The following is a 20,706-nucleotide window of genomic DNA, read 5'->3' as shown; positions in this document are numbered from 1 at the left end:
TTAACTACTATATTTTTGTATAAGAGTAGAACAGGCATTCTAATTATAAATAGCTGTAGACATTTCAAACACTTAAGTCTTCCAATAAAATTGCTGTAAATTCAGAAGAGATTAATGGATGTATTGGTCTTAAACCATGTCTTCAGTGCCTGCTGCTGCTCTTCATCCTTTTTGCTACAAAGTCTTTTGGACATTGCTGTAGTTCTCTGGTTTTACCTAAGGCAGAAGAGCCTGCATTCCTGTTTAATCACTGTGGCCTGGTGTGCCTGGCATTGTTTCCTGGGATATGGAGTGACCAGAACCTGTGGGTCACAGGTTGAAATCTCTGGGATATGTGCATATATTTCCAGCATTAATCCCAATTTTGATTTTCAGTATATTCAAGAACTTGGAGGCTCAGCTGAAAGAAGTGTATTGTCCTATTATAGAAAAGGGGGGATGGGAGGGGGAAGCATATAGAAAACAGTTTTCTGAAAGGCAGCCTCTTTTCTGCCAGAATAATTTCAAAATACCAGTTCAATTGCAAGTACAATTTCTGTTTCTTGCACCTCTAAGTGGACTTGACTGTAGATTCAGAAAAAATGTACCTGTTTATTCTCTAAGGGAAGAGTATTTAGAATAAGTGTATGCTTACAATTATGGTAATGCTTAGAAACCTCAGTTATGAAAGGATTTGGTTTAGGGTTTTGATTTTTGGTGTTTGTGTTTTTTCTTTTTTTCTTTTTTTTTTTTTTTTTTTTTTTTTTTTGTCTATAAGTTGCAGTAAAATCCAATGAATTGTATAGAAAATGCATGATTTTTGCATTCACATCACATTGCTCCTTCTCTGTTCACAGAGTCTCATAAATGTAACCAAGACAGATCAAGTTTCACTGAGAAAATTAGCCTAGGAAAAAAAAGCAGAATTCCCTTCCACTACCACCCTTTCTGCTTCCCTCATACACTCATGAGAGAAAGACTGAGGTAATATCAGCTGCACAGAGAAGGAAGAAGTTAGGTCCAAACTTGACATTTCATGCTACACGTAGGCTGTGTATTTATGAGAGCTTTACACGTGTTCATATATGTCAATAAAAATATGGCTCTACTTACATTCACAGAAACCGTGAAACACACTGAATATTGCCTTTACTTTTTACTTATCCTCTGAATTTTGTCTATGCAGAAGAACGAAGATTACCTGTCAAAATAAAATGCTGTAAGGATGAAATATACAGCATGTACTGTGGGAAAGTACTTGGTTTCCCTACAGATGCAGCAGCTGGTGTGCACTGCTCACAAGTGCTTATTTTATTCTGCCAGAAAAATAAAATAGTTTATGGCATATTTCAAGTGAAGACATCTTGAATTTTTCACATGCTTAGTATTCACTGTTTTTTACTTTAATATTCATAAATCTTCAGTGAAAATTAGCACTTTTTATACTATAAAAGGTTAAATTTTATCTCTCTTTCCCCATTCAATGTAATATACTATTACACAGCAAGGAAATCAAGATGTCTTTTAAATTCAGCTTCAAGTATCTACATACTTCATGTTAAGCTGCAATGCTTAATTTAATATCTGTGCAGGACTGGTAAACATTTTACACAATGAGTTATGTAGCCTAAGGGACAAAGCCACAGCGCTCAGAAGGTGGTATAATAGGTCTGAAAGATGACTGTACACTTGAGAGGAGACAGAAAAACCCAAAGCAAGGAAATCTTTACCACAATTGCCAGAAAATAATGTAGTCACTATGTGAGCACACCCTCTGGCACTCTCTTCTGTTAGGACAGGAGAGAAGTCTACAGTACTGTCATGGTCCACAGGCTACTAATGTTCCTAATGTAGCTTTGTATTCAAAGCTTTTGACAAAAAAGGTCAACAGCTGTGGTTCACTGAAAGTCTGGGGGCAATAATTCAGTGTTTTAATGACATAAATGACAATAGTTTTTCAACAAGAGAAAGAACAGAGAGAGAAGAGAGACAGCAAAAATGGAAAATAAAATTAGTCTTATTTCCTTTCCTTTCTACATTACTAGTTGGAATAAAACATAAAATACTGTTCCAAATTCCCTCAAGTGCTTGAACTCATTCTTCAAAATGAAAAACATTAATTACCTGCAGCAGTTATGTTCAGCCAATGCAATTAGATTTCATTTAGCCTGTTCAACCTCCTCAGAGCTGCTATTGGACTTTCATTGGGGCAGTGAAGGGAGGGCATGCATGTTATTATGAAAAAACACAATCCCAAATAGGCAAACAAAAATTCCTCAAGGATCAAAGGAAATCAGATCATTAATATCATACTTGCACACACATTTAAAATTTTATTGCAAAATACTGGCACAGATAACAAAAGATTCTGTAACTACTGCACATAACTCTGAAAATGCATACAGCACTTCCAGAAGTGATGTAAAAAATAAGCATCTAAAGATAAAATGTTTCCTACATGATATTAATATTATTATTTAGGATGAGCCAAAAAATACCATTCTGCAGGCTCAATTAAACTGCTTGGGAAACTCTGGGATCAAAATGTTTACTAGGCACAGATGTTATAAACTCACAAACCAAAAAAGCCCTTTATAATTTTTCCTTCTACACTTCTACTGTTTTCCTAACATTCCTACCATTTTGTGATGTGCTTGTGATTTTTCACAGGAGCTCAAAAGGTTCAGCTCAGCCAGGGAGCCAATGGAGTAACTTTCTGCTCTCTTGTTCTCATAATCTCTTTTATCCCCAGAACACACCTCCCACCACTGGCCATGCGTGTCATCTGCACGATCCTTTTCTCCTTCACTGACACCAGCAGTCTGAGCACCACAGTTTTGTCTCCACTGTGATCCCTAGCAGCTAAATTCTCTGCTCCTAAAGCACATTGGTTTCTTTTTCTTCCTGCTCTCAGATTCATAACAAAGCCAATAAAAATGGAGGGTCTGCTCACAGAATCAGTTCCACACATACTTGTCTTATGGAGGTGAATAATCCTGCTGATTTCAAAAGAATGACAAATGTGCATGAAGTTCAACATAAGTGTAACTGATTGCAGGCTCGTGGCCTGGATGCTGATCCCAGGATTTGGCTCCAGCAGCACAAACTTATGCAGCTTGTGCTGATAAGCCTTATTTTAATATTAGTAAAGTGGGTATGGCACAGAACGTGTCTGTTAAAAGGTTTAAAATACATGTGTATTTTATTTAAGAAATGTTGAATTTCTGGGCAACCTCCCTAAATTCCTTTAGTTTGCTGAACAATTAGAATCAGCTTTGGCATTCTTGTGTAATGACGCAGCGGAGAATTAAATGACAGACCATATGTATATGAAATGCATGTAAATTCATACAAACATCCAATAAAGTTAGACGGATTATAATAAAAAAAATGCAAAAGTATATGCTGGTTTGTGCACACAAGGTTCAAAACTGGTAAAAACCTGGTGTGCTTGTCTATGAGTTTATCTTAACTTGCCTCGTCTATACAACAAAACGAATGTTTAAAAGTTTTTTTTTAAAACCCTCTTTTCCAAAGAAAGTGCACATCTGTTCTCCAAGTCTGACCTGAATTTGCACACTGTATAGCATCCTTCAATTTTTTTTTTTAAACAAATTTCAAATTTTCAACAAAAATGTTCCTAATTATCCCCATATAAAGATAATTTTTATACACAAGAAGACACTGAGGCCCAAACTAGCAACAAATACAAAATCCTAGGAAAAGGAAGCAAATTTCTCTCTTATCTGTGTGCCCAGGCACTTTTCTACAAGAGTTTGAAAGCCACACACACACAGAGGGACTTGTGCAGGCAATCAGGGGCAATGCTGAGGTACAACATTTTAGTCATGGTGTCACCCACACAGAACTCTTGGCTTACAGCATGTCACAAGTATTCTAACACCCACAGCAAGATGTCACTCTGCTTACAAAGCAATCTCTCAGAAGCACAGGCAAACCTGATGATTAGTTTCCCATCGTTTCACTGGCATTGCTTTCCTGACATTCCCATGGGACACTTGACCCAGGGGCTGGTGTGATCCCCATGGGAGCTGCAAGGCACACAGCCCTGCAGCACCCAGGGGTCCTGGCAGGGAAAGGGGAAATTGGATTTTCCTGCTGCTCCATGGGCAAAAGGCATCTCCAGCAACTGTCCAGCTCTTCCTGAGCACAGCAGTCTGAAACAATTCTGCACTTCAGCAGTGCTGATAATGCTGGGAAACAGAGATGGAGAGAGGGGCACAGCAGAGAAGAGACCAAGAGTGATCACCTAGAGCAGGCACCTGCTGGACTCCCAGGAGCTCCTGGAGCCCTGCAGTCCTGCTCCCCTGGACTCTGCAGTTTGCACCTCATGTTAGATTCTCTGGCACCCTTTGTATAGGTGACTGGTATTGGAAACAGGAATGACACTGTGGCATTTGTAATCTCATGGCTTAGTTGTTGGTTATCTTTTTATACAACTAATAAAAACTTTGCTGTCATGAGCAGCAAATTTTGAAGTATATCAGTAGTTTAGCATAGAACTGGAAAAAAAATCAGAAACTTAACCTGCATTTTGAGAGAAAACACTAACCTGGAAGAAGAAAAGAGCACAACAGATTCTGGAAACATTTTCCAAAATACTTCAGGCCAGAATTTCCACAGGGTTTCTGAACCCTGATCACAGCATTTATGATGTATGTATGATGATTTATTACAAATTTCCATCTAGCCTAAGGCATTTACTTTCCTAATTTGTTACATATCATAACAAGAAGAAAGTGAAAATAGTTTTTAATGACCATCAATGAAGAAAGATTTGTAAAACACAGACCACATTGACCCATGACAAAAAGGAACACGGGTTGAAAGCAACTCTCCTTCAAAGTGCTCAAAAAACCCTCTCCAAAAGCAGCACTGATTTATCATTAAAGAATAGGGAAATTATAAAATAAACCCCCATCTCTATCCATCCATCTATCTGCTTTATACATCAATTAGGAAAAGAATAAATCTGTACAGTCCATAATCTAGATATAAACACTTGCTAAAATAAAATTTTGTTAACAATTCTATAGTCATTTACCACAGTTTTTATTTCAATAAAATTAATTTCTAATTAACTTTGCAACAGAAGAAATCCCTAACCAAGAAAAAGAACCCTAACAACCCAAATCCAGATATTAACATTGGCTGAACCCACTAGCCAAAGCAGTCATCCTTACTGTGGCAAATTCTTCATCACTGTGGACAGTCCTAACTGAGTAGGGAACATTTCCTTACTTGGTTAACTAAGGTAACCTCAAACAAATGTGTTTGTCCTTTGCATACCTTATTTCCCCATGAGCCAGTCCAAGCTCTCATCTGCTACTGCAGTTTCCAACTGTCTCAGAATTAGAACAGACTCTTTGAATTTATGAGTGTCTGTTCGGAAGCTGGACAACATCCAGGACACAAGATACGAACGTGACCCTCTGATCTGCAGTCAGCAGTTCAATACTGCTCACAGAAAGAACTTTCAAGGTGTTCAGGGGAAACACAAACTTGCATACACTGAACACGGCCTGTGGGCACTCTGTGCCCCCAAAATTCTGCCCAAAACAGTAGAGTTTGTGTCCATACTGCTGCAATTGTACAGGGACTAGGAAATATAGCTGACATCTGAAAATTACCTGGTAATAATGCAAAGAGTTTATAATAATAGACATGGTTCTTGCTTCAGAGAATTTTATATTCATTAAAATGAAAGTTGAGTTGCGGAGATAAAAGAAATCACACTCCTATGCAAGCCATAACACTAAATGGTTTTTCCAGCAATTACTTATGTCACATACACTGCAGTAATTTTTCTTCAGAAGAAACTTGTTCTATGTTTGTACACTTGCTGCATGAATTGGTGATGACAAAACTAACACTGCTCACAGATCTTTGGTGTAAAACTATTCTGTTTACCAAAAACATAGGGAAAACTACCAATTTTGCTGTCTGAAAGTATTTCCTAAAAAAGTACTAAACCAAAATATAGCTCTTTTTTACTTTGATAAAAAATGCCAAGTGGATTTTAAGCATGGAAATTTATTCTTCAGCCAGATGCTATAGATACACAGATGATCACTAAAGAAAAAAATCCACTAATGGCAGATCCCTTCATCACAGATATCTGTCACTGCAGATTTATTAGTTTAATTATGGCATCCAAGAATGCTTGTGCAGCTGTTTTTGTTATTAACTGCATATACAGTGGTAGTGCTTGAGCTAAAAGCTTTTGAAGGAATGTCCTTTACTCACAGCTACCTGTTCAGCAGCTCCATCCCCACAGCACAGCAGAGATGCTCATGCATTTGGCAGAGTTCTCATTGGGAGTCATACACGACTGAGCTTTGATAGTCATGATATGCCCTTCTACCCAGAAAGAAAGAATGCAACTCATGTACCAGTAATTTCCTGTATTTTATAATTTAGATATTCTCTTAATGCTTAGTTTCATGCTGTAATATTTATAATTATTAATTGATTTATGAGGAATTAAAAAATTAATCTGTAAGCTTCAAGAAACTTCAGATTTGGCGTTGGATATTTCCAGACCTTCTGTATCCAAGCTGAGGGTATAGAGCAGGAATGCAGACTAGAAATTCAAAAGAGATAATAAGTGCTTTCCTTGTGAATGACACAAAAGCAGGGAAGGATTTAAATGGGTCTGTGATTGGCACTGTTTCAGTGCTTCAATAAATCATTCCTGATCTCATACAAATTTAAAGTTGCCAAATACTATTTTTTATTCTTTAACTATTATATACTTAAGTCATGTTGTGAATGGATTTCATAAATAAGTGTAACTAAAGAATTCAGCTACCTCAGCCAACTTCAATTAGTATTTTTTTTGGTTGAAAGAAAAACAATCACTATACTCTGTATTACTTCTGAATCTTAAAATAAATGTAAGCTAAATGTAGACTCAATATTAAACATACAAATCCATTTCATGCATAGGCATTTTGTATCAAATACATTTATAAACATTAAGTAACAATTATATGTCAAGTTTTTCATTGCTGATAAATTCTAATTAATTGAGGAAACAGTCATTCTAGAGAGCCCTTTAAATTTCCATTCATAGTTCTTTATCAAAAGATGTGCAAAACCTGGAATCTTGTAACAGACTTGTACCAAACCTTACATACAGTGGAGGAGAAGGTCATATAAAATGGACCATCCCTCAGGTATCATCAAGATCCACTTTTTATTAATTAAGATATGTAAGTTAAAAGGCTTAAGTCTGACTGATGAAATATTTCTGTACATATTTATTTTTATTTATTTACATATTATATACAGAAATTCTGTATTGAATAAATACTCATTACTGAAAATGTTGCTTGAAATTGCACATATTGATTTTATATGTTGGGTCATGAGGAGTTTAATGTTGTCTGGAAGATGCAAGGCTTCAGTGATTAAAAAAATTCCTATATGGGTGTATATGGATAAAATGGACTCTCTGTAAGTTCTCTATAGGAACAGTAAATCTCTCAATACAAGGATAAAGGGAGGTGCTGAAATTCTGACTTACATAAATAACAGAAAGCAAAAAACTGGAAAAAATATATAAATATATAAAAAATATATAAATACAGTCAAAATTAACCAGGAAAATAAAATATATTAAATACTAGGAAATCTGAATATCTGACAAAAATCACTACAGGGCAAGCTTTGGATTAGGCTTCTAGAAAGTCCAATTCAATCAAACAACAGTTGTCAAACTGGAAGCTGACACATCAGCCATGTCCTGTCCAGTGCCTTCCATCACAGGAATAAATTTACCATATCATAAAGCAGCGTGAAAAATGTCCTAAATAAGGAACTGCAGTGGAAACTATACCCCCCCTCCCTCCTATTTGTTATTTACATTAAAATAATGCCCAGAGGCTGTAAACAGGATTGGAACCTGGAAACGAGTTCCGACAGCTCTTTGCATGGTGTTGCCTAAGCTTGTTTAATTGGCTTGTGTACACAAATGAACATGTTTGTGTACACACACAAACACACACCAGCTTTGCTTACTGCACACACAAACATACAGGCCTGATTTGCATACTACTACAGAGGACTTTACACTATCAGGATCACAGATAAATACATATTTTCATGCCCTGTATAATGCAATGACCTCTTGGTCTGTAGGTGGGCTGAGCAGACACTTGTTTTATTTAAAAAGAAACCTAGCACAGAATCCTCTGAGACCTCCTAGTTTTGCAAGCAAAGTCCAAGTACTCACTGTGGATTAGAGGCCATATACATTTTAGCATTACTTATTTTCCCCATTTTATAAATTCATAATATATATAAAGAAAATATCAAGTCATACTTCTTTATTCATTATCTGACCAATATTTTGTCCAGTATTTTGAACATGGGATAAGGTAGACATATTTTTCAGCTACTTTCTGCTTCTGCTTTTCTGCTTTCTGCTACTTTCTCATTGCTGAGCCCCTGCAGCAAATACTTGATCAAGACTAAGGTAAAAATCCCTTAAATAGGATTTTTCCTTATACCTCATGTTAGAAGACATGGATTCACAGCAGCTGTTTTAATTAGGCTTGTAAGAATGCCCTTCAGTTCTGTCCAAAATTACAGAGTGTTATGTTCTGCTGTGGCTATCAAATCCATGGATATCCTTAGCCTGGACGCACAACTCCCTCTGTAAATCACTTTGCCCCTTGTGACAATTTAAGTTTTATATCTGTGTCTGCAATCTGAAGGGGAGGGAAGGCAGAAAGATAAATCTATAGTATATCTTAGTTCCATGATGAGACCTCTGTTCATTAGGTCCTCCCCAATCATCACCTTTTTAATTGGCATTTTTCTAATATCAGGAAGAGATGCCTAAGATTTAGATGTCTGACGCTGCATAAAAAGGCCACCAAGAATGCACAGCCCTGTGCCAGCAGGGCAGGCTCTACTGAATCACTCCTTGTTTTACAAACAAAGTCTAAGCAATGAAATGCTTATAGTGTCAGAAGTGAAAAAAAAAAATTGGGGGAAGAAAATAAGCAGAAAAATTGACAGAGGTTGTTTCCAAAAAGAGAGATGTTCCCCAGCCAAATGGATGTACCACCATTAGATTAGGAAGATGGAAAAATAAGAGGTCTGTACCAATGGGAAAACTCTGAGAGCAGATGACAAACTCCTATGCCATAGGTTTCTAGGCAGAATATTCCAAGATATTTTCTGGTTGAAGATGCATAGATTAAGACTTCAGAGTTACAATACACCTCAGGCTTGCATGAGCTTTCTGTAGGGTTTTTATTTTGAGGTGTCTTGGTTGTACAAGGACTAGGAAAATAAATTTAAAACACTTCAACATCTCTTTCCTCCTTTCTGCCTCTTATTCTCTACTTTTTTTTTTCCTAGTCCTGTAATATTTGCCACATGCTCCTTTTTCATCCTAAGGATCCATATCTTCTGGAAGAGCGTACCTGCTAATATTCTCAACCTTTGTTTTTAAAAAAGTATCCTACAGAATTCCATATTCACAATATTGTTCAACTATGTACTAATACATTTATTAATGCATTCCTTCATTCCTTTCAAGCAAAATCTGATTTGGCCCTACATCTTATGTTTCTTAAAGATAAACAGGGCATTATTTTAAAAAGTCTTGTTTATGCATAAGCCAAATGCACCTTGGCGAATATGACAACAGTTCTTATTTATGCACAAGTAAATCAAGGCTGTATTTGCATGATACAGTTTCAAGGGTTTTCTGACACTATTATAGTTAAATTGATTCTGTTAACTGTTTAGGAAAGACGAGAAAAATTCAGCTCTTTGATAATATTTTATGCCATGAATGACATTAACTTACTGACTTCGATGGTTATACCTCTTGGTCAAGATAAATGTTGCTAAATATTTTTAATGAAAATGTATTTTAAATAAATTCATCTAGCACTACATTTTATTCATCAACAAAAGTGCAAGTGATTAGCTAGCTCATGACGTAGCCAATAGAACTGTCTGAAAATCTACACATCTTAAAACAGAGAAAGAAAGAATGAGGGCAGGATGGAACATTTTTCTGGTAATCTAGAACTGGATATATTTAAACTAAAAGATTGTTTAATAGCTTCTCAGGCTATTGATTTATTTCACATTGAAGGGATTTTGTCCCACATACAAAATGTCTGTTAAAGAAAAATATTTTTTTCTTAAAACCCTCCCCCCCAACCTTTGGCTGAACACATAACTCTCAGTTTAGGAGCAGGTGACAGTGAGATATCTCCCAAGGGCAGAGTATTTAGACTTTTACAGAAATAAGCAACCCTGTTGTGATGAAAGCTGAACATTCCTCAGTGCTGGGATCAAATGAAAACATTGGTGTTTCACTAAACTTTGAGACTGACAATGTAAAAGTTTTACAAGAACCATTAAACATTTATCATTACATCCTGCAAATTACATTTAGACAAGGGAAATAGTCACATAAAGCAAACAATCTTGCATAGAGTAAAAAATAAAGCAGAAACTTCTTAAAAATGGATGCATATTTAAGAATGATGCTTCTTTACAATAACCTGTCAGCAATAATGGGTTTCCACAAACAGGAAATGGTATTTCTAAAATAAGAAAAAAAATATTATCATCTCTGATGACAGAAACTACATACTTTCTTTCTTCTGATTATGTTCAGTGCAAAGTTCATCAAGTTGACCACTTGCACAGACCAAACAACACAAGTTGGAAAGGTCAGAAGAGAACAGTGGAAGTTTCTGTAACACAACAGTGGCAGAAGTTGTGGCCACTGGAGATCAGTAGGAAAAGGCTGAAGAGGTAGCAGAAATGATGTAACTTGAGAAAGTGGCATTTTAAGTTTGGAAAATGAGGGTTTCAAGAGTCTCCAAAGTTACAAATGAGGAAAGGGAAAAGAAGCTGGAGGTAGGACTGAAAAGAAATCAAAAGAGCCTGAAACCCTGGAAGGAATATTGCAACTGGAAAAGGCTGTAGAGGGAAAGGAGATAACAGAATGAAGAGTCAATAGAAGCTCTAAGAAAGGAGACATTGAAATCTTGAATACAAAATTTTAAAAGAGCAAATCCGGGAAAGTAAGTATAAGGTGCTTCCTTGCATTAGGAAGACAAAGTTGAATATGAGGCATATCCATACAAGTGTTGAGTTATTAGTAACTGGAATATTGCAACATTTCTTATTTAGAAAAATTCTCTTAATGACATGAGGCAGATTGTCTTTGACAGGAGTGATTGGCACACTAAAAGCTCTTAGTACTCAAGAGGAAAACTGGAAGACTAATTTGGAGAGATAGCCCAGTTCAGGATATCTAGGATGTCAAGAGTGTAGAAATTATGAAGAAGACAATAGAAAGTGATATTCTTGTTTGGCCTATAAAGTCTAGAATAAGAAGCTTCTATATTTTAGAACAATGTCTCACAAATCTTACAGTTACTAAACAACATGAACATTAGCTAAAACAGATCAGTTTTAGGAACACATGCGACCCTTTAAATAAGCCTTTAACTGCCTATACAACCCATTGCTATAAGAGAAATCGCCCTTATCTGTTTTGCAAAACACTATTACCAGAAGTGAAGCTTGGTCTCATTGAAACGTAGATAAATATTTGTGTTCAGATGATGAATTCACTTGCTTATTCTAAAGATTCATTATTTGATTCTGCATCTATAAGAAAAACAAATTTGCACAAAGGTTTATCACTACTCCATTTCAATAGCACACAGAAAACCGAAACTGTTGGAAATGCACAACTGTGCTTTATGCAACAAAAGCCTATTTATAAATTATGACTCTATACACAATAAGCCTTGGGAATCGTTCCTGTTCTAATTAAATACTTTTGCAAATTTGTTGCCAAGAACTGAAAAAGTATTTACCTGCAATAGGTGAAAAATGATGCTATCAGATAAAATATGTTTTCACATGGATGTTTTATTCACTCACTAGCCAGCTTCTAAAGGTTACACAAAAAATTAAATCACATAGCTTAAATATTTGTCTGCAAATAACACTAGTTAAATAACTCTGCAACATCTGGTTTCCTTTTCTGTTTGCTATTTCTGAGTATAATTAATCCTTATAAAATGGGAATAAAGCAAGTTATTGTCTTTTGGAAACTGATGAAGTATATTACAACTACAGAGAAAGGGACTGTATTTCATTCTGCACAGCAGAGTTAAGATGCCCACAAAAAGGGAAAAAAAAAAGTTAATGTGAAAACGGTACTTGGAGCTCAGAAGTCTATATTCACTTAACAAATTTAGTAAAATGAAGTACTTAAAGTAACCACAAAGATGAAGTGGAGAATTTCAGCAGAAGGACAATTTGAAGAGTTGGAAAATAAAAGCACAGAGAGACATGACAGGACAGTTTCTGTCTGCCTTGATTTTCCAGGGCTCTGTGCCAACATAGACTGCATTTGTGGGCCAGAACAGATAATCAAAGCGAGAGAAAAAACCCAACATCTGAATGGTGCTTCTATGGGAGCTGTAGTAACATACACAAGTATTTGCATGCTCATGACAGTATTGATCTAAGACCAAAAAAAGGTTTTGTCCTCCTTGTATCAGTCAATCTGCACAGGAGAACAAAGCCAGACTCCTAAGAAATCATCTTTGAATTGAGGATTCATTACTGTAACACTCCAACCAGCAGACCTTGACAGGGCAGCTCCAAACCAAGCTGTTTAAAAAACTCTACATCAAAGAAAGTCTTTATTATGCTTATTACAGTAGGCAAAACTAACATATCCCAATCTTTCTTTTAGCAATCAAAAAAACTTTTGTCTTTGTGCTCCATAAACATAGGTTAAACATTAAAAGGTCAACAAGAGGCACTGAATCTTGTAGAAAATACTGTTCTACCCTCCTGTTCTGTTTCGAAGGAAGGAAGGAAGGAAGGAAGGAAGGAAGGAAGGAAGGAAGGAAGGAAGGAAGGAAGGAAGGAAGGAAGGATGGATTAGAAGAAATACTAAATTTAGTAAAACCTTCTTTCCTACTTGTCCAGTTCAGTTACTTGGTTCACACATAAAAATAAATTAAAAGGTGGATTTTTTCTCCCCTTTAGAATCAATTCTGTCACCTCATCAAAATCACCAAAGGAGATTCATGTTGTTGTTAATTATGTATTTATAATGCATAATAAAATATTTTCTACTTTACGTTTCTGTTTTGAGGCTTGATCTGATTCTGCCTTGTAAACCACAAAGTCCTACATTTGTAACTTTCTTTGTCACCTTTTATAACCAGAGCTTATTTTACATTTTAACAAGATATTACCCACAAAAAGATTCAGACTTTATGGAAGAAGCTGGTCCAACCTCTTTGCAACCTATACAAGCAACAGCATGAACCTCAGACTCCAAAACATAACAAAGAGCTTGACTTTTTTCAAGAAAACCTCATCAGGACTCAGAATGTAACCTTCAGTATCACTCAGCACTTCTGACTGTACAATATATATGAAAGAAGAGCAGGTAATGCACGTAGGAGTCACACAATCATAACAGTCTAAAGCACAAATGTCCACTGTTCATTGCATTCAGTTTTATTAAACTCAAATTTGCAACCCTCTTCATTGTATCTTAAGAGTAGGATCTAGGCCTGCTGCATACATAGACATGTATTGGACTTTGCTTGGTGGATCAAATTAAAACCATGAATTGGAATTACCAGTTTGGCCAAAATTTATTAACAACTCTAGGTATGCCACACTACAGTGTTTCCAAAAGTTTGCTACAGGAAATCTTCCCAGTGAAAATGTGTTTTTTTTCAATATGCTTCAAATTTCTGCATTTTTCTGCATCAATTTGTTATGGAACTATCTTTCATATTACTCCCGCTTTTATTTTCTTCGGTGCTTGTTTTTAAGTAGAGTCATACATGTATTTCCATTTCATGCTATTCCCAGTTAGGAATAAAATGACGGTACTTCCAAGAAAGAAAATTACCCGGGAATCTGTTCTGCATTTGTAGACAGGAGAGAGGCACTTTGAATGGACAAGAAGGATTAAATTAGCCCCAGATATAGGAACTGAATACTAGCCATGTGTTTTTGAAGTGAGTATCTGCAAACCCTTTCCTATAGATCCTTTATCGTCTGAACTTTATAACAATAAAGGCATAATCTGGTAAAAAGTTCACTGCCCTACAGCAAGCACAAAACACTTTTTTTTTTCTTCATCCAAAGGAACCACTGGTCTTTGAATAAAATATTTTTACCTTCCCCCACGGGAATGAAAGCATATTCCATGTTTAAGATTCTATATTTACTCAATTTAAATATTTATGGGTGAGATGTATATACAGTATTGAATAAAACAGAAACCAGATTCATTCCTTAATGAGTGAGAAAGAATAAACTTCATATGGGGCAAAAAGTAGTGCTAGGAATTGTCACTGCTTTCAAGTCAGCAGCCACAAGAAATGTTGTCTTCTCAACTACTCTACAAAATAACAAAACCAAAAGTAAGTGTTATAAGTTTTTCTTCTATATTATCAGATTTTTTTGTGACAAAGGTTAGAATGTTCAAAAATGTGTTTAAATTTATTCAGCTGTTCTCATAGTTTCATGTTTCACTGGGCTGCTACACTGCATTATGTTCCCATATGACTAGATTAAAGCTATCTAACAGGCTGGTGAAGTTATTAGTCCAGCACACTGAATACTTGTTCAGAAACTTCAGCAAGAATTGACAAGCTACAAAAGTCAGATTGATTTGGTTTGAGTTCTTTTTAACAGGACATCCATGGTGGTTTTCAGATCAGCACTCCTAAAGAGTGCTCTTCCTCCAAAGACACTGATAAACTAAAAGTGGTGTTAAACCCAGTTGTAGGGAGACTGGACAGCCCAAGGGAGAGATAATGGGATACAGACACTTTAACCTTTAGGTCATCAATTTAAATTCAGCTCAAGTTGATCATGACCAACATTCCCACATGATGAATGTTTGTTAGCCTGTGTAAAGAAATAGACACAATAAATATTGGTGGACACATTACCAAGGTAACTGATCCCTTTTGGTAATCTCAAAAGAATACCTACACTCTGACAGGTCACCAAACAGTCCCAATTCCTCTGGTTTCATGGAATCCATCATGACTGCAGACTCCAAAACAATGTCCTAACCACCATCAAATTACTTTCAACATGTTTTGTTTTGTTTTTTTTCATTAAGTGGATATTTCAACCAGAAGTATCTTCAGCAGTGATTGTGGAGTTAGCTTATCATAATAAAGTTGAGTATGAGAGATTACAAAAGACCCTATTGAAAAATGGCATTAAATTCATTGTTATAACCCAAGTATTACTTTTAGGGAGATTTGGTTGAACTGTTAAAAGAATGGATAAAGGAAAAAACAGAAAAACCCAAGACAGCTGACAGGAATAACCAGAAGCGTGAAAAGACATTTCTATATGGAGTCTGAGATTGATATTTAGTTTAGAGTCCAGATTAACAAATGTTGCCTGGTATGAATATATAAAAAAATGGTTCTTACAGGCATTTTTCAGAGCCTGGGGGTTATGAATAAAGCTAAGCACAAAGGTTCTTTCCCAACCTATAAGAATTCTGGAGATTTCAGAAAGGTCTTGTTAGTATTAGGACAAATCCTTTCACAATTTTCACAAAAGCTTAGAGACCCAAGCTATTACAGACAATAGTCTAGTGGTAAAGACAGTTGCCTTGGATGCATTAGATATTCAGCTGGATTTAAGTCTCTATTCAGCTAGATTCAGAAAAGGAAATTGAACCAAAGTCACTTGTCTTAAAGGATAATGTCCTAACTATTAGGCTCTGGGTATTGTAATGCAGATTTCTCTCAAGGTTTCTTTTTGAGCAGTTCCATTTCCAATAAATTATTTATTTGCCATTTGAAATTAAAGCTTTCTAAAGGAAATTTTTTAATTACCCTTGACATGAGAGAAGTTTCAGGTTTGATAAAGCAGCAATGTCTATCAAAAACTCTGCTAACTTAGAAAAATCCCTTTTAGCTTTAGTATTTCCAAGAGAAGATGCAAAAAATTTCAGACATTTGTAAATAATCTTTTTCCTTTCTGGCAACACTAAAAAGAGGACAGCAAGACCATGCCATGCAACCTTTTCCTCCTCTAGATAAGCACGTGATTTAAGGCTGAGGCATCGTTATTAATCATACACAAATCAACCTCTCCTAGAAAATCAAAATAACAAAATAAGTAATAAAATTAAAAATGCTTTTGTGTAAAATTGATCAAGGGAAAACACAGCAGTGTTCACACTAAGTTGCTTTTCCTAACTGACAACAAAGTTGACTATTTTTATAGCTGGGAGGATAATGTCTTTAATGTGGGCTTTCACTAACATATGAGTCATATTTACTGTGACTTACCCTTCCAATCTATAATCTTGGAAGTACGCTGTTCCCAAATGAAATAGCAATTTTCATCTGATTTGAACTACCAGTCTGTTTTTCTTAGCTTGTTCTTCTATAGCCGATCTTGCATTTGACTACTGCCTCCATCAAGATGCTTATTGATCACAACTTAGTTACGGTAACTGCCTTATGCAGTTAGTCCCAACTACACTGATTGAAAACAACCAAAATCATGTGACCTAGTTTATCCATAATTATACAAAAATTATTAATTTTTTAAGACCTCTACTCCCCTCCCAAGTTTACTAGTCCACAAACTCATAGCTTTCTGTAGCAATGTTTTTTCCTCCCCCTTCCTTCTCAGTTTTCCCATTCTGGCTTTCATCCAGCCCTCTCTACCTTTCTCTGTCATCATGTGGATTACTACAGTGTGGGTTTTCAGCTCTTTATCCCAAATTCATAACAGTGGTATCTAAAGACCCCCTTTAACACAACAACACACACCCACTTTAAAGCAATTAAGTCAACACCGTGCCAAGCAGTTCCCTATACCAACGCACATGGAGTCAGTAAAATGATTACAGTCTTTATCAATTTAACTTCTGTTCACTGGCAAAGGAGACACATTAATGTTACACTGAGCAAATGGCAGCCCTGCTAAAGCCAGATTATGGGACAGTGAAAATCCTGTGTGTGGAACCATAAATGCTGCCAAAGGAACTGCACTAAACCATGAAAAACTGGGTACAGACTGCATCTCTTCTACTTCAGTGTTCTCCTACTACACAAAAAGTTCCCTTGCAATATAAATAGACACTAGCAAGGCAGAAAAATACTTGTCTTTAAAACCAATCACCTCTCATTAAGAAAAGTTTCTAGTCTCACCTCCATCACCCCCAATTCACCATATAACAGAGCAGCAATAGTTCACATTTGGATATCAAGCTAGGTGATACATCTACTGCCAGGAAAGTAATGTGTAATGAATCACATTATTCCTCAAGTGTTTTAAACAGGTAGAAACAATCTACCTAATCTGCCTAAAAATCTACAGTTCCAATTTTATACTGTGTGTAGATCTTAAGACTAAAATAATGCACGGATGTCATTTTCGAAATTAGTATTTCTATTAAAAAGAAAACCAGACTCATCCTAATTGATCTTAGACAACAACTGATTCACCAGAATAATTCCACTGTGGTAGATAAATACATTTATTTGCATGAATAAGGGCCTGCACTGCAGGACTTCATAAAAACACACATATGGGACAAAAAAAAAGAGCCTAGGAATTAAGTCAGTAATTTTGACAAACTTTTGTTTTATAACTGCAATGCAGTCAATTTAGTTGGCTATTCCTAAGTTCAGATCTAAAATACACTGCTCTATAGTACTGCCTGAACAGCATTAATGTGTTCAAAGCAATTTCACTTTTTAAAACACACTATGTCTTGTCTCTGGTTCATAACTGTTGATGCACTTTTGAATGACAAATTCTTCCTGTCATCTTGCCTAATTATAACACATTCTTTAAAACTTCACTTTTGTTTGACAAAATTTCTCAGTTCTACATTCAAAAGAGCTATTAAATTATAAAATCCTAAAAATGTAGAAATTCAAAATAGGCCGTGAGAAAAATTTAGGCATGTGCAGCCAAAAGGTGATCCTGGAGATGTTTCTGGAGGCAATAAAGGTTTTGATGGTAATACAGGCAAGACACAGAAGCTGCACCTCTGTGCATGGCCAGAATTTACCTGCTCAGCCCGGGGTGCTTTATCTCATGGCTCAGCTTATGCCCAGTCCTGTGGTAGCTGCACAGGTGATCTGAGGAGTTTGACCCACCAGGTGCTCTCAAAGCCAGCCCAATAAACACCAACCAGATGGGTTCCCTACAAAATTCTGCAGGTGCTATTTCTTTCTAAAATGGCACATAAGCACCAGTCATTCCCAGCCTGGCAGCAGCACTGCTCATCCCAGAAGCGAAAGCCCCTTGTCCCATTCCTTCTTGACCCAGCAACGTCTTTAAGCAGAACATTCCCATCAGTTGGCTGCAGGCTGCAGTAAATGCTGGGACAAGGAGAGGGAGACATCAAAGTTCTACCACTGAATCTCTTTCATTGTACAGAAAATAATTCAAGATTCATTGGGCTGGAGAAAGAACACAAGAGGGAGCAAGAGTCTGTAGGCTAGTGATTTGGGCACTCAGTTGGGAAAAGGAGTCCTGGGTTCCTGGCCGGTGTTCCAGAGAAGATTCATGCAATTTATCTAACAGCCTTCCAGCAATCTAGGTCTCAGCTTGAATCTGGCCATGTTTTCCTTCCTGATCCAAGTCTATAAATAACACTTTGTTTGCAAACATCAACGTATCTCTTGTATGCTTTTAATGCGAAGTTTTGAATAGGAAACATCAATAAAACTGAAACGTGCCAAAACCTGAAAGCTTATTTCATATTCATTTTACTTTGTAAGTACTTAAAATACAAGAACTTATTTGTGATCAGGTTAAAAATACTATTAAAATTCAAATACATGGTTTTACCTGTGTCAATAGTGCTGCTTTGAATCACTAAATTGGAATTTGTTTTTTCATCTCATCTTTCTCAGGATGAGGTAAGATTTTTAAAAAGTTATAACAATAGTAATAGCCTTCTAACATCTTTATTCTGCTCAATTTCTGATTCTCACTTAACAGTATTTTCATTTGCTGGTTCTCATTCCCTAGCACAACAGTGCAATGTCATGCAGGCGACTTTAAATCTAAGCAAGGTTACCCTGAAATTCCCACTCCAACGATTTCATGGACATATTTCTGGTTTTGCTAAACATTCTTTTCATAATAGCTTCATTTTGGGCCTAAGCCTACATAACAGGATCCCTTTAAATAGTATTTCATGCCTTGAAACATATTACAAAAACTGTTATATCAAGGGGAGTTATGCAAGGGCTCTCTATGGTTTTAGCATATTTACTCTGTCACGCCATGTGTGAGACTGCAGCCTCCACAACAAAACCTTTACACACTGAAGTCATTATCTCTGTGAAGTCTGCAACTGGCATTTAAAACTTATTGATGGCCTGGGTATTGGTGGCTCAGTAGGCAGCACTCTTGCCGGAGGCCCAGGAGGTCAGGGGTTCACATTCTGCTCAAAGAACAAGTTGGACATATTCCAGGTTTGTGTGTGGGCTGTGCTACACTCCTAAAGGGGCAGTCCTTAGGACAGTAAGCAAAACCTTGGCTTTTTGGGGATATCAAAGTCCTCTTGCAAAGAGAAGAGGAAGAGTAAGAAGAAAGTTTAACAAATAAAAGAACATGATTGCACTGACTGTGGACCTGGATTTGGTTGTGTACTAAATACAGGATGGTGCAGCTCGAGTACAATGAACAGTTTTAAACAAGCTGCCACATTTTAGCCTCTGTGGTCAGCACATGTTCAAGGGAGAGGTACAGACTCCAGGCATGGTCAATATTAGCCAACTTCCTAAACAGCAGAGTGACTTGGGGTTCAATTTCACACCACAGAACTATGAAAAAGGCATGCACAGTTTCAGCAAGTGAGCAGTTCAAACGAAAATGCTTTAACACTGGAGCAACTCCCACCCATACTATGCAATGGTTGAAAAAATCTGCAGCCAAATACCCCAGTCAAAACTAGCAACACATATAGAAAATAATATAAATCAAGATTTGACCTGCTCTGGTGTTAAACTTTGATACTTGAATATCCCAGATGTCTCCCTCCTCTTCTTCTTTATAGACAGGTAAAGATGGATCTCTTGAAGGAACTGGGGATCACACTCTAGGCAAAGGTTGGACAGGTGATCAATGTACAGCATGAGATTTTGCCGTGGCTATGTGCCTCCAACAGTGACTGGATCATCTGGTTTAGAAAAACAATTCAAAATTGTAATATTTTCTAAAGCACTTCTGAGTAAAAAATCAGCAAAAGGGAGAACACGTAGTTTTTATAACATAGAAAATATCATAGAACTTCTTTCCATAATTATATATTTAATTTCAAAAATTCATTAATTTCTTATTTAACATGTAGTTCATTTACTTTTCAATTCCTTAGAAGTTAGTCTTGAGAGGATTGCATCCCATTCCTGCTGGCAGAATGTGTTCAAAAGTTACCAGTGTGATATGCAGTTACTCTTGTAAGTGTCAAAAAAAATTTTTTTTGGCATCTCGATTTATACACAACCCTACAAAGTGCCAGGCCCAGCCCGTTCTTTCATCAGGTTTTGGAGTAAGCCAGTATTTATCAGCCAAATGGGATTCTACTCTGCAGTGCTCTTCTGGAGTAAGCACAGAGGTTAAAGTTTGTTAATGAAGTTACATCTCCCAACACTCCCTTCTATGTCA

At 36.4% G+C, this 20,706-nt stretch overlaps 1 protein-coding gene across 5 annotated transcripts in view; it reads right to left on the bottom strand.

Annotated features, from left to right (window-relative positions):
• Window positions 1-20,706, bottom strand: part of ERC2 (ELKS/RAB6-interacting/CAST family member 2) — a 438,499-nt gene that overhangs the window by 37,258 nt on the left and 380,535 nt on the right. For 4 of the 5 annotated variants that reach the window (XR_014590924.1, XR_014590925.1, XR_014590926.1 and 1 more), the window contains one exon: window positions 20,034-20,221. The exons of the other annotated variant lie outside the window; for it this stretch is intronic. The gene's annotated coding sequence lies outside the window, so the exon portion shown is untranslated. The remainder of the gene's footprint in view (window positions 1-20,033; window positions 20,222-20,706) is intronic. 5 annotated transcript variants of the gene reach the window in all.

This window comes from Zosterops lateralis, assembly GCF_965231275.1.
Source record: "Zosterops lateralis genome assembly, chromosome: 11".
In the NCBI taxonomy this organism is placed as follows: domain Eukaryota; kingdom Metazoa; phylum Chordata; class Aves; order Passeriformes; family Zosteropidae; genus Zosterops; species Zosterops lateralis.
The sequence above is the reverse complement of the archived record's forward strand: the minus strand, read 5'-3'. Positions and strand labels throughout refer to the sequence as shown.